The 15,333-nt window shown below is 37.2% G+C and overlaps 1 non-coding gene across 1 annotated transcript; it reads right to left on the bottom strand.

The window, feature by feature from the left end:
* Positions 1-10,790: 10,790 nt before the first annotated feature.
* On the bottom strand, positions 10,791-10,899 carry LOC115063173. The gene has a single exon (XR_003843065.1). It is a non-coding gene; the product is annotated as a U6 spliceosomal RNA (small nuclear RNA).
* Between the last annotated feature and the right edge of the window lie 4,434 nt (positions 10,900-15,333).

Below are 15,333 nucleotides of genomic sequence, written 5' to 3'. Positions count from 1 at the left end.
ATTTGTCTAGCATGCATGAAGCACTGGGTTTAATCTATAACCACATCGAAAACAGGGGAAGGTAAAACTATTGTTAATCTCTTATAGAAGTAATAGTTAATAAAGATGCTCTTATACTTTATTTTGATTTCTTTGTTTCTAGTTTTACATATTTTTATTGTATTTTCTTTTCCTTCTTTCTTTAAAAAAGAAAAGAAAATGGCTGCAGGCATGGTAGCACACTACTTAATCCCAGTGCTTGGAAGACTGAGACAGACTGATCTATGTGAATTTGAGGACAGACTGGTCTATATAGCAAATTGCAAAACAGTCAGGGCTACATGATGAGACCTTGTCTCAAAATAAAACAGATGAAAAGATTTTTAAAATGTGGGTTTGTTATGTAGCCCAAACTAACTTTGAACTCACAATCCTCCCCCATGTACTACGTTTGCTGTATATAGTGAAAGTTCCCTCTTATAAAATGAGTATATTAATCTAATAAGAAATGTATTTGCCATTATAATTTGTTACATTATTTTTAAGTTATACCAAAGAAACTGAATATGTCAGTGTGCCTGTTGAATGTAATCAGTATTAATTGAAAACACCCACACAATCACCAAACCACAGAAGGATAAATTGTGAAGAAGGGCACAAACAAGCTAAAATCTAATTAGACAACATTAGAAATGACTCTGAAGAACTTTCTAGCCCACAGAGAAATATAATGCCAAGACAGATTATAAAATTAGAGAAAATAATAGGAATTCACTATAATTAATTTAACATGCACAATAATATGAAAATTCAGCAAAATAAATAGATTTGGGATGCTCAAAGAATCCAAAATAAGGATTAAATCCTATTACTGATAATAATGTCATAAAGGAATGCAACAAATAAGTTAATAGGCAAGCAGTTTTAAAAAGTAATTCTATTAAAAATACCATCAAGGTGTAAGGGAGATGGGTCAGAAAGTATCAGCACCTGTTTTTGCCATCATGAGGATCTGAGTTCAGATCCCCAGCCCTCAAGTCAAAACTGGATACAGAAGTGCAGGTCCGTCATCTCAATGCTTGACTAGGCAGAGGCAGAGAGCAGAGATAACTAGAAAAGCAGGCATGTCTAAGTTCAGGAAGAGACCCTGTCTTGAGGGAAGAAGGCAAAGAATGACAGAACATAATACCCCATGTCCTCATGTGGCATCTGTCCATGCTCACACAAACACGTGTGCCCATATACATTCATGCACTCAAGAAAAATTAAGTTAAATATCATTAAAGTAAAAAATTTGATAGATAAGATGAATTAAAGGATCAATATGCTGAAAGTCCACAAAATAGAGTAGACTTTCAAAATAAAATCATTTAAGAGTATTACAAAGAGACTGAAAAAAAAAAAAAAAACCTAACACAAGACCAGAATGTTTCCCTAAGAAGAAATGGACACAATTACACGAGAACCCATATTTTGATCATTTACAAAATAAGAGTATGGGCTGGGTATGTAGCTCAATTGGTAGAATGATTGCCTAGTGTATAGGAAGTCCTGATTTCAGTTCTCAGCACCCAATAAAGAGGGCAAGGTGCTGTATGCCTGTCTTCTCAAAGGTACTGTCTACTTCATAGCAAGTTTGATGCCAATGTGCTACAAAAAGACTTTCTAAAACAAAAAATAATCAAGAACTTTACAGAACTGAAAAAACATAGGAACCTTTGGGTGAATAATGAAATTTATTTAGAAGAATAAATAGTTACATATTCATTGAAACAAGAAAAATTATAAGAAAACAGCAAACCATCAGATTTGGAAAGTTGATCTTTAAGATCATTTGAAAGCTACTCAAGAAATAAGTCAAGTTACAGAGAACAACAGTTATTTTTCAGCAAAAGATAAGGCTATCTTTTAAAGACTGGATTGAGATATTTTCACCTGATTTTATAAGCAACACAATTATCACTCAAAAAGAAAAAAAGAACTTGGAATCCATAAGGAGGAAGCAATACGAATAAATACTAAAATTGATGCAATGTGTTGATTACTGTAAAAATAACTTGTTTTCTGTTGAGAAATAAAACATTTATGGCTGAGGAATATGTTGTATGGTCCATATGATCTAAAATGATCTAAAATAGCTAAGCTTTGTGTTTTGAATGAGTGAGTTTATTAAGTATTAGTAAGCAGAAGTTAATGAATAGGTAGTGAGTAGCAGATAGTGAGAAGCAGCATAGTTTTATAGTGAGGCTTCATCAAACTGGAAGTTCACAATATTTAGTAGAGATGGCTGGAGTAGCCCTATTGGGAGAGTAAACAAACACATCACCTAAATCCACTTACAAACATCCAGCGGAAATTAACTGGGGAAGCCTTATGGAGGCAGCCAACAGGAGTTTGCAATTTAGAGACTTTCCTGTGCTTAGCAGAATGTTCTCCCATGTGAGGTTTCCAAGCAAAAAACCAAATAGCAGCAGACAGATAAAGACACTAGAACAGGTACTTATAATCATCCAGCAGAAACCCACTGAGGAAGTTGATGCTGTCAACTAGAGTACCCACACTGAGTTTCTGGTGCAGAGTCCTCTCTGCTCTCTCCATGTTTGAGTGTTTTCCATGGCTGAACTTAGGTTTCACACTCCCACTACAGGCATTTTTATATCATGAGATAGAAATAATAGCCTTTGTTGGAAATTGGTGAATTCTAGCTGTTTTCAAGGACACAATAGTTTTACTATTAAGCTGTTTTGCTGTTCTTTTCTCTCCTGGTCACAAAATTTCTGGGACCAGCCTACTTATTACAAGGAACTATAGAGGATACTTTAAAATGAACATGCTTGGGCTTGAAATAGAGATCAATGGGGGAGGCTGCCAGGCTTGTTTTTCAGTGAGCTCAAACAGCACAACACAATTTGCCAATTGGTTACAGAGAGATGGCTCAGTTGGAAAAGTGGTTGTGCCATGCTTAAGTTCAAGCACCAGAAAGCACATATAAGTCAAGCATGGTGGTAAGTGTCTGTAATCCCAGGGCAGGGGAGGCAGAGACACACTGCTTCAAAAACTAATATGGAGAGTGATTAAAGAAGACCTATGTCAACCTCAGGTCTTCAGATGTACAAAAATGTACTGACTGGTTTTGTGTTCATTTGACACAAGCTGGAGTTATCACAGAGAAAGGAGCCTCCCTTGAAGAAATGCCTCCATGATATCCAGCTGTAAAGCATTTTCTCAATTAGTGATCAAGAGGGGGGCAGCCCATTGTGGGTGGTTGTGGGGCAATGGGCTTTGTACAGACAGGCTGGTCTCCAGTCAAGCTGAGGTGTGAACCCTGGTGAAACCCAGTGGTGGTAATTCCCACCTCATGTCTCCTGGACTCCTGGCTCCTGTTGAAGTTACCACCCCCACAGCCCCCACAGGAGAAGTGTGTGGCTAACTGTCACATAGACTATGTCCCAAGCTTCTGACCTTCAGGCTAGACTCCTCCCAGTTACCTAGCAACAGCAAGATAACAATCCCACTATAAGAGGGCTGCTTGGCCCCTCCTCATGCTCTTAAGCTTTTACTTTCCTTACTCTCTCCCTCTTACTCTAGCCTTTCTTCTCTCTCCTTTTCCCCCTTCTCTCCTCTTGGCCATGGCCAGTCTCTCTCTCTCTCTCTCTCTCTCTCTCTCTCTCTCTCTCTCTAACTTTCTCTCNTCTCTCTCTCTCTCTCTCTCTCTCTCTCTCTCTCTCTCTCTCTCTCTAACTTTTCTCTTTCCCCCTGCCTTTCTATAATAAAGCTCTAAAACCATAGACTGTCTCTGTTCATCAAGGCCCGCTGTGCTTGGATGACGGATAGGCTTTCTCCTAATGAGCTGCTTCTAACCTCCCAATGGAAGGCCTTCCTGTGCTCCAGCCATGGACTGGACTTAGGACTCTTGCCTGATTGGGAACCTTCTCCCCCTGCCCTCTCTTCCCGTATCTCTGGGGCTGAGAGTGTCGCCCTGGAGCCCCTATTCTGTTCTCATCTCCTCTGCTGTATCCAGCGTGGGATGCTGGAGACTGAGAACCTGGTACAGGGGCTGCCCCTTGTCTACTCCCTGCAGAGTGGGGTCAGCGGCTTCACACAGCCAGATGCCCACCCGGGGCCAAATGGAAAGCGCTCCAACAGTCCTCCTGCATCCACCTTCCCAGAGCACAGGAACTCTGGCTAAACATGGGCTCTCTCCCTCCCCCCTCTTCCCCTGCACCCACAGCACCACAGGTGGTACCAAACCTGGACTGGTGGTCCTATAAGAAAGGAATCTGAGCAAGCTAGTAAGTAACATCATTCCATGACTACTCACAGTGCCAAACCTCAGCTGCTCTTCATGGCCCCTTCATGCCTTCAAAACCAGTACTACCTGGGTGACTCTTACACATTACCAAGTACTGTGGCAGCATGAGGTACAACCTTCACTATCTCTGGAACACAGATTTTTTTGTGCTTTCAGAAAACACTTCCCAGAAGATTTCAACTCAGTGATGCTATTCTCTTCTTAATGACCTCTAATTTCTTAGCTCCAGCTAACCAGCATCAGTTGTCCCAGTAGTCCCCTTCTCCTCTTGACTATAAAACCACAGACACATGGCCAAAGCTTCTGAGTTCTGCTGTTTACTGTGACTTGAACATACCCTGATTGTTCTATTACATTATCACTAGCTTCCTCTTTTTCAACTTGTTCATTGCCTAAACTTGGCTTCCCTGACTCTTGTTCCAATTTGTCTTACTCAGGGTTTCTATTCCTGCACAAAACATTATGATCAAGAAACAAGTTGGGGAGGAAAAGGTTTATTCAGCTTACATGTCCATGTTGCTGTTCATCATCAAAAGAAGTAAGGACTGGAACTCAAGCAAGTCAAGAAGGTGCAGTCTCAGTTGGAGTTGATGGCCCAGGACTGAAGGGATCATGCAAAGGAGTTGAGGCTTGGCACTATGAAGAGAGCCTATGAGAGGCTATTGGTGAAGCCTAGTTGCAGTGGAAGACCACAGAATATTGGAGATACCAGTACCATGGGATGCTCACCAAGAACAGCAGCGGCTATGGAGTAGATCAACCTGAGCCTAGAGTTCTACAGAGGGCAGAGCTGGAGAAGTGATGCTAGTCCTTTGGATGACCCTAGAAGATCATATGTGAATCCAAGACAGTGAAACAAGAAGCAGTAACATTGACGTTGCCTTGGAGAACCCAATATTTTTGAGATGCTAGAGCCATAAGATATCCCCTGGGGAATGTTGCTACAAGGAGTGGAACCAGCCCAGGAGAAAGAAGTTTGTTATAGTCAACACAGATGAAAAAGGAGTTTGATATCTGAAGACTGCTTTGACATCATATATGGAGATGCAGAGTTTTTAGTTTGCTCAGCTGATTTCCTGTCTTGATTTGGAATTCACAGTTAAGTGATTGGATGGATCTCAGAAGAGACATTGAACTTTAGACTTTTAACATTTTTGAGACTGCTGCAGACTATGGGGACTTTGGAAGTTGAACTAAACATTTTTTTTATTATGCTATGGCTAGATATGCCCCCCATAGACTTGTGTTTGAACAAGCTTATAAGGGCCAGGAATGTCATGGTTTGAATATGCCTGTCCTAGGGAGTGGCACTATTTGGAGGTGTAGCTTTGTTGGAGTAGGTGTGTCACTATGGTCATGGGCTTAAGACCCTCACCCTAGCTGCCTGGAAGTCAGTCTTCTACTAACAGCCTTCAGATGAAGATGTAGAACTCTCGACCCTGCCTGCACTGTGTCTGTCTAGATGCCACATGCTCCTACCTTGATAGACTGAAAGTCTGAACCTGTAAGCTAGCCCCAAATATATGTTGTGCTTTATAAGACTTACCTTGGTCATGCTGTCTGTTCACAGCAATAAAACCCTAACTAAGACACATAAGAAAACAGATACATACATACATACATACATATGCACAAAATAGCAGTGTGGACATTAATCATAGTATTGGCCCATATTTATTGTGTGCTATATACTTCATTAAATGTTTTGCATGTAATAATGAATTTTTATTCTCACAAAAAAGCCTATGAACAAAATTCCCTCCTTACCATCACTATGAACACCCTGTCACCATTATCCTTTCAATTTTGGAAATTCAGGAAAATATTTCCTTATAGTTATAAAACATAAATGACAGAGGACAAATTTGAACACCACTGCTGTGACTAGTTGCTAATATATGATGTTTCAAAAACAAACGGAGGGCATTTAAATATTTTCTAAAACAGCATAACTTTAGTCAATAATAATAATAATAATAATAATAATAATAATAATATAAATTTAATCTAGCCAAAATCAGAAAAGGTGAATAAAAAAGCAAAGACATGATAACTAACAAAAGCAAATTCCAAATAGATGGAATATGTAAAAGTTGAAAACATATAATCACAATCTAGTATATATAAACAAATTAAGTTAAACTGATTATTCAAAAACAGGTCTAGACTGTACATGGTAGCAGAGACCTTTAATTCTAGAAACCCTGTTTCAAGCTAAGGATGTTAACACAGTCCTTTAATCCCAGCATTTAGGGACAAAAGCAGGTAGATCTCTGGAAATTCAGTGTCATCCTGGTCTACATAGCAAGCTACAGCCAGCCAGGGCTATACAACAAGAGCTTGGCTGAGGGGTGGTGAGGTACAACCTATCTCAACAAAATTCCCTAAGAAAAACATTCAAGGTTGACCTTTGGCCTCCACATGCACATGCACACACATGTGTTTGTACATGTTTACCTACATAGGTAAAGGAAATTTAAACTTCCTAAAATCTTCCCAATAGTTAAAGTACTTAAACCAACTGAGGAAGTATGGACAGAAATGTTGAACTAACTGCAATCTTTTAAAAAACTGAAAATACTTAATTTATGGATTTACTCCAAGGAGCTAAAAAAATAAATAACAACTCAAACCTTCATGGTTGTGCATACCTTTAATCCCAATAGTCAGGACAAAGAGGCATGCAGATTTCTATGAGTTTGAAGTGAGCCTGGTCTACAGAGTGAGTTTTGGGACAACCAGGAATACCCTTGACTAAAAAATAAAATATAAAGATTTAATAACAGTCTAGGATTACATATCAATCAAATGGAAATGAAGAAAGCAGCTTCACCAAATGAAAGACAAACTTAAAATACTAAAAATATGGTCCAGTTTCTAGTAAAACTAGTTAATATCGAAAAGAAATAAAGGTAAAACATATAAGACTAGGGGGAAAAACAGAAACATAATCACTCAAAGAATTTTTAAATTAAAATTAAATACTGTAAATTCTTATTTTTAGAACTGATAAAATTTGTATCTTTTAAACAGTAGTTAGTTTTCCCAAATTGGTTCACGAAAAAACAGAAGCTAAAATGAATAATTAACTTTAAAATATTTAATTTTTAATTAAACAATCATCCAAGTCAAAGAACACAAATTTTAGATAATACCCCAAGTATTCTTAATTAATTCTTCATGTTTAGGAAATGAGAAACTTCAAAGTTATTTATGAACTCTCATACAACTTTAATCAAAAATAATAATGATAATAAATAATAGCAAAAATTCTAAGCAGCCTATATTTTGAATAAACAGGTTTTCACTAATCTCAAAAGATTAACAAATTCAGGACTGAGGACAAGGTTCCTTCCCCATGGATAAGAGCAGCTGCTCTGAAATCGAGAGGACTTTAGTTCAAAGTACCAGAACTCACATAAAAAACCTGGCATGAGTGTATGTCTACAACCCCTGGCATGGAGACAAGTAGACCACAGGAACTAGATGGTTTTCCAGCCTAGCAAACAGTGACTTTGGGTTCAGTGAGAGATCCAATCTCAAAATAAGATGGAGAAGCTAGAGAGATAGCTCAGTGGTGAAAAGCAAGGGTTGCTCTTCCAGAGGTCCTGGGTTCAATTCCAAACACACATATAGTGGCTCACAACCATCTGTAACTGTAGTCACAGGGGATCAGATACCTTTTTTTCTGATCTCCAGCGACCCTGCATATATGTGATACACATACATACATACATACATACATACATACATACATACATACATGTCAAACACCCATACATTTTTAAAATAGTTTTTATCCTAAAAAAAGATGGGCTAGCCTCCACATGTCCCACATACAAGCACACAAATGCGCATATGATACATATACAAAGAGAAAGAGGGAAGGAAAGGTTTGTGTGTGTGTGTGTGTATGTGTGTGTGTGTGTGTGTGTGTGAGAGAGAGAGAGAGAGAGAGANAGAGAGAGAGAGAGAGAGAGAGAGAGAGAGAGAGAGAGAGAGAGAGAGAGAATTTGGCTGCACAGTGGTATACAACTATAATCCAAGTACTTGAGAAACAGGTGAAAGGAAAAGGAGTTTGAAGACAACCTTAGTTACATAGTGAGTTCTAAGACCAGTATGGTATACATAGTAAAATTCTGTTTTTAGGAACACAACAGCCTAAATAAAAGATTAATAAATAAGACATGATGATTCACAGTGGTCCACATCTGTTATACTGCCACTTTGAAGAGTTAAGTAGGAGAATTGCCATGAGTTGAAGGGCACTGTAGTCTATCTAGTGAATTCTCTGTGACAGCCTTGACTATTGAGAAATTCCAGTAATTTATAAAAAAGTAAATACACTACTGAGCAAGACTGTTCCTAGAAATTAAAAATATTTAACATTCAGAGTTAGGGATTTCAGCAGTTAAGAGCACTCAATCCTCTCCCAGGGGACCTGAGGTAAATTCCTGGCACCCATATAGCAAGTCACAAACATCTGTAACTCTAGTTCCATGGGATCTGACACCCTCTCTGTCCTCTGTGGGCTCAGCACACATGATGCATGGATATATAAAAGCAAAAACACTCATACACATAAAATAAAAACTAATTTTTAAAAGAATATTTAAAATTCAAAATATACTAAATTATTATTTTAATAAACTAACAAAGGAAGAAAAACATACATAAAAATCATGAAAATCTATTCAATTGACTACAACATTAATCTGTAATTCTAAAATTTCCAGCCTGTGGAGATAGTTCAGTTGGTAAAGTACTTGTTACACATACATGAGGAACTGAGTTAGATCCCCAGAATCCACATAAACATGTCAAGCATAGCAGCATGCATCTGTAACCCTACACTGGAAAGGCAGATAAAGGATGGTACCTGGAGCTTGCTGGCTAACCAGGCTAATAAAATTTGTGTGTTGCCCAGGTTCTACTGTCTTAAAAAATGAAGTGGAGAATAATGAACTGAAACATCTAATGTTGACCTCTGGCTTCTATATACATGCACTTTATATGTGCTTGTGTACACATGTATGCACACATGCATGAACCCTGTCACACACACACACAAACACACAAATACACACACACATGCATACACAGCCACACATACACACACATGCATACACACCCACACATACACACACATACACACACCATAGCAAATCAGGAACAAACTGGAATATATTTTCTTATGAATAATGAGTATACTTATGCTATAGAATGTCATATATTATAATTATATATATAATAACACCTACAAATAAAATTATAGAATTCACAATCAAGTCAGGTATATATGAAGAGTACCTCTTATTTAGTGTCATACTGGATGTCCTACCTAATTCAATAAAACCACAAGAAAATCTAAGATTTATAAGAGTCAGAGGCTGAGAAATGGCTCAGCATTTAAGACTGCTACTGCTCTTGCAGAGGACTTGAGTTCAATTCCCAGTACCCACATGGAGGCTTACAATTACATCTAACTCCAGGTCCAGGGGATCCAATGACCTTTGTGGATGTCTACATGCACATGTACATGTGTACATGTATGATTACACATACACATACATATAAATAAAAACTTTAATAAATACTTGAAAGAATTCTATAAGAATCAACAAGAGAAAATCAGTATCTCTTTATTTTTAGACAATAAGGTATCTTACATAGAAAAATCAAGGGACTCTTCACAAGAAAAGCTCAGAAACGTTATTATTTCTGTGGTAGTTTAAATGAGAACTGTCCCCCGTAAGACTCAGTATTTGAATACTTGGTCCTCAGTTAGTAGTGCATTTTGGGGAGCTTTAGGACATATGGCCTTGCTGCAAGTGTACATTGATAGGAACAGGCTTTGACATTAAAAGATTCATTTCATTACAGCTTGCTCTTCCTCTCTGCTTCTTGCATATGGTTCAAGAAGGATGCTATTAGCTTGTTCCTGCCACCACATCTTTCACTTATTGCCATGGCTCCATTCTACTATCATGGACTCTTGTCCTTTTAGAACTATAAGCCAATATAATTTCTTTCTTCCTTAAGTAGCCTGAGTCATGATGGTTTAGCACAGCAACAGAAAAGTAACTTGAATACAGAAGTTGGTACCCGAGAGTTTTTGCTGTTGCTTTTCTCTCTCTCTCTCTCTCTCTCTCTCTCTCTCTCTCTCTCTCTCTCTCTCTCTCTCTCTCTGTCTCTCTCTGTCTCAGGAATGTGTAGGATTTTGACAAAAAATAAAACTGGCTTCTGTCCTTGTCCTAAGAACTTCCCCAAGGTTAAATTAAACATGCACAAATTTCTTTGGTGGATGCAATTTCTTTTTTTTAAATTAATTACTTTATTCATTTACATTTCAAATGATATCCCCTTTCCCAGTTACCCCTCCATAAATCCCACTGAATAGTATTCCATGGTGTATATGTAGCACACTTTCACTATCTATTCATATGTTGAGGACATTTAGGTTGTTTCCATTTCCTACTTATTGTGAATAAAGTGGAAAAAAACCATACAGACCATGTTAGGAATCTGCATGTGATCTTTGTCCAGAGGCCACACTAATCTTCTCAGTATTGTTCTGATTTCAGTATATGTGCCTCCAAATCAAGCACAGGTGCAGTGTTTTAAAATAAATTACTTTCTCTCAAAATGTTATATATTCAAGATAATTCTACTCCTAATCCCAGAACAGTTTTAAACATAGAACTAGAAGAGCTGATTCTAAAATTTACATAAAAGAGATAAAGGCCAAGAATTTAAAAGAGAAAATATGAAGGAAAACCTAAGTTGCATATCTTACCAGATATAAAGCTTTTTAAATAAAATCATATTGATTACTGTTATTTATTATTAGTTTAAACTATGATGAATTGACAATTCAACTGATTTTGTTTAGTGATTGTTAGGACTGGGGAGATAGTTCAGTCTATAAAAGGCTTGCCTTGGAACCATGAGTACTTAATTAAATCCCCAGAGCATAATCATAAAAGGATCACTTTCCTGGGACTAAACATATACTAACAACTTTAGATCTGAAAATACTGATTTTTTTGATATGATACAAGGGTTTCTCATCCTCTGGTAATGAATTTAAACTAATATAACCACTCAGTTCAATCTGGAAGGATCTGGTGAAGTGGAAAATAAGGAAATACATCAATCCAGCAATTCCAATTATAGGCACATACACTAGAGACAATCTAAAACATACGCACAAAGAAGCATTAGTGTCAGTTTTTCCACCACTTTTACAGCACTGAGAAATTGGGAACTGAAGAAATATAGAAAATTTTTGTTTAATCATTAAGTGTAATGCTGTGTGGCACTAAAGAAGTATAGCTACATGGATTCTCATGAATAAATCTTACAATATAATGTTCAGTACCAAAAGAAAATTCTAGAAGGATAAAAAGAGAATGATATCTATAGAATTTGAGAATAAATCTAAAAGTTCATAGATAAAGGGTTTCTGAATTACAAGAGTTTGATTTATGATTTCAAATTTTATGATTGTGTATTATATATTCAGAAGGAATCATAGCTTAAGTTTTAAATTTTGATCAAATTTTTTCCCAACCTACTGATATGTGGTCTGATCCTTGCTTGCAATGCTGTAGTTAACCATAGCTTCCAGTCAGTGATTTGACTACCATAGGAAATCACTGATATTGCATGAAATACTGTAGGGCTAAACTGTAATGTTGATAGGTTACTAAATGCAATTTTATTTACAATATTTTCTGTCTTCTTATTTTTGTGATTTAGGAAGCAGTGAGTGGCTTATTTTGGAGATGGTATCTCAGTATGTATCCTTGAATTCACAGTCCTCCTGCCTCCGCACATCCCAAGCACTGGAATTGCAGTGAACAACGCTAAACCGGGCTTTAACTTATTCTTTCTTTTTTAAATTTAATTTTATTTGTAATTCATTTCTTTACACTCCATATTCCATTCCCTGCTCCTCCCCATCCACCCATCCACCCTCCCTCTGCTTCACATCCCACACATCCTCCCCTCCCTACTCCACCCCATCTCCACGTCTCCACATGTAGCATTTTCCCCCTTTCTTTTTATTTTTTAGACGAAGTTCCAAAATGTCCCACTTCGTCATAGCTAGAAGAACTCTAAAGATAAGTGGAAACACAACAATTACTGATAATGCCAATAATAATAGCAAGCAGGATTATATATTGAACCTAGTCCAAGGGATTCAAAGCACTTAGGTTATTCTTTAAGTCTCTGGCCAATTCATCAATGTTCCAAGTGTCCAAATGACTTCTGCTAATATCTGAAATTTCTACCTTTAACTGTTCCATGTCATGTGAAATATCAGTATCTCTCCATACTCCCTGCAAATGAGCTTTAGTCTTTTCCCAATCAATGGTTGTATTATAAGGTAATTGCATGACACAAATATATTGGAATGAAGCATGACATTTAGTAGCTAACCTAACCTTAATATTTCCTATATCTTGTCCCATTCCTAAAACTACTTCTTGTAAAGCATTAACCTTTGCCTCCAATTTTTTATCTATAATATGCAGCTCTGACAGAGCTAAGGAAATGTTCCTATGCATATCATTAACAAAATGAGCAGTATGTATCTGCTCAACTAAAGCAGTGGTAGATAATGCAAAAGAAGTTGAAATTGCAATTAAAGCAGTAATTCCTAAAATAAGATCTGCAACAAATCTCTTAGGTCTAATAAGCTCATTTAACCTTATCAAAGTTTGCATTCCCAAATTCTCAAACCAAGGATCATTTCCTAAATCTACAGGCAATAAAACATAAGCAGTCTCTTTAACAAAATCATAACAGCAGATTCCTTATCTAAATCAGGATCTACACAATTAGTTAATTGACAAGAATTACGATGATTATGAAAAGACTTGCAAAGATTGGTGATCATAACTCTGTCAAAATTACCCAACAATATAGCATACAGGTAAGGAACACAAGATTTCAAAGCTATAGGAGAAATGGCCTGAGCTCTGGGTTTCTTTAAAAAGATCATTTTAGCAGTATCAAGTCTAAACAAATCTGGTTGAATAGCTGTTGTATTATACGCAACAGAATGACCAACCCAAATTGGGGCTAAAAAGCCCGGAGTGAAATATCAGGATCTAATCTATGAAATTGAATATCTGAGAGCTGCTTTAAAAAGCGAGTAAAGTCAGAATTGGGTCGTGGGACCGAAAAATCTGTTACTGTATCTCAAGTTTCCCTAGGATGAAAAAACGGTGGCTTAATGCTTAAATCTGCAATCTAGCCACACAGGGTACTCAGTAAACATACTATTCCAAGTATAATCATTATCTTTATCTCTGGTAATTACCATACAATCAGGGATTGGTAAACTAGGTACAGTCTCAGAAGTCTCATTATAATTGTCATATCCAAGCGTCTGAAATCGCAATTTCCATACCCAGCGCTTAAACCTATCCTCATTATCAGGAGCATCAGTCACAAAAGATCTATAGTTGCCGGGCGTGGTGGCACACACCTTTAATTCCAGCACTCGGGAGGCAGAGGCAGGTGGATTTCTAAGTTCGAGGCCAGCCTGATCTACAGAGTGAGTTCCAGGACAGCCAGGGCTATACAGAGAAACCCTGTCTCGAAAAACAAAAACAAAAACAAAAACAAAAAATCTATAGTTGACTGATAAGCACCCTATCAGTACAGCTCCTTTAAGTGCTAGGCAAATAGGAACCACATCAGACCTCCCTTCATAATTAACAAGCTTGGAAATATGATAATTCCTGCCAAAATTTTGGAATCCACCCAACAACTCTGAATTATTAGTCATGACTTTTATATTATTCTGTTCATTCCACCCGGCCGGATGAAGAAGCAGTGGCTTGGGTATGTAAGCCCCAAAACTGTCTCCAGCTATGGCAGTCACCTGCATAGCTATTAAAGCAAGCATGGCCAAAAATATTGTCTCAGATGAAAGCGTCTTGCCCATTCATTCTCTGTACCAGTCCCTCTGTCTCACCAGTCATTTTTAGTTGTTTTTACGTCAGCACCGGGTAGGTTCTTGTTGCTGCAGTCTGTGGCAGAAATACAGAGTCTCTTCATTTTGCTTGCAAGTGTCTGCTCTCCCTGCTTTCCTCTTTCTCTGTGCAACCAATACAGCTTTCACTCAGCAACTCACAGGTCAGCCTGTCACACAAATCATTCTGGAGTTAGCATGCTCCTGCAGTATTCTGTGGAAAAAACACAAACATGTCCTCTTCCCCATATTTAATACCTGTACCAGGATCATGCCATTGCCAATATGTGGATCCTTTCACTTCACCTAGGCATAAGCATGCCTGGTTGTAGAATACTATAAGGCACTCACTCAATAAGGAGGTTTTTGGCATCTAAATTTTAGTGTCATAATAGGATGTTAAAACTTTAATTGGAGATAAAGAAAGATGATTCTATATTAATGTTTTCTTTGCCAAAGAATTACTGTGAACATATTTAATAACAATAACTAGAATATGCAGCTAATATTTGATTACCTTTGATTACAATTGATAACCATTGATCACAGAATCTTTCTCTATTTTCTGCAAAGCTTTTTTGTCTCTCACCAGTTAATTTGAATCTCACTTGATAGCATCTAAGAAAGGCTTAAGTCCTCCTGTGGTGAGTTTAAGGTGAGGTCTTAGCTGATTAACATCTCCTGGAAGATTTTGAAAATAATTGAAGTGAGCAATCATCTTTTCTTTCTTAAATTTTCTGTACCACAATTTTTCTAGGATAACTAAGACCCTAAATATTAAAAAGATATTGTATTTGAATCTCCTTTTTGGAGCAACTACTACTCCCCAGAACTTTAAAGTTCATTATGTGAGAGCTAAGATTTTAAGTAAACTTTCCTTCAGAGGCATTTGTTAATAAATTACTTTCCATTTAAGAAACAATATACACTGAAAGATTCAAACTCTTAGCTTCTTGCATTGAAGCAGAGACAATAAAATTTTTTCTTACATAATGTAAAGCTATATTAGCCATACTTAGAAGCAACATTTTCTTTCTTTTTTTTCTTTTTTTTC

The sequence above is a fragment of the Mus pahari genome, chromosome X, assembly GCF_900095145.1.
Source record: "Mus pahari chromosome X, PAHARI_EIJ_v1.1, whole genome shotgun sequence".
In the NCBI taxonomy this organism is placed as follows: domain Eukaryota; kingdom Metazoa; phylum Chordata; class Mammalia; order Rodentia; family Muridae; genus Mus; species Mus pahari.
Note: the sequence above shows the minus strand (reverse complement) of the source record. Positions and strands in the feature narration are given on the sequence as shown.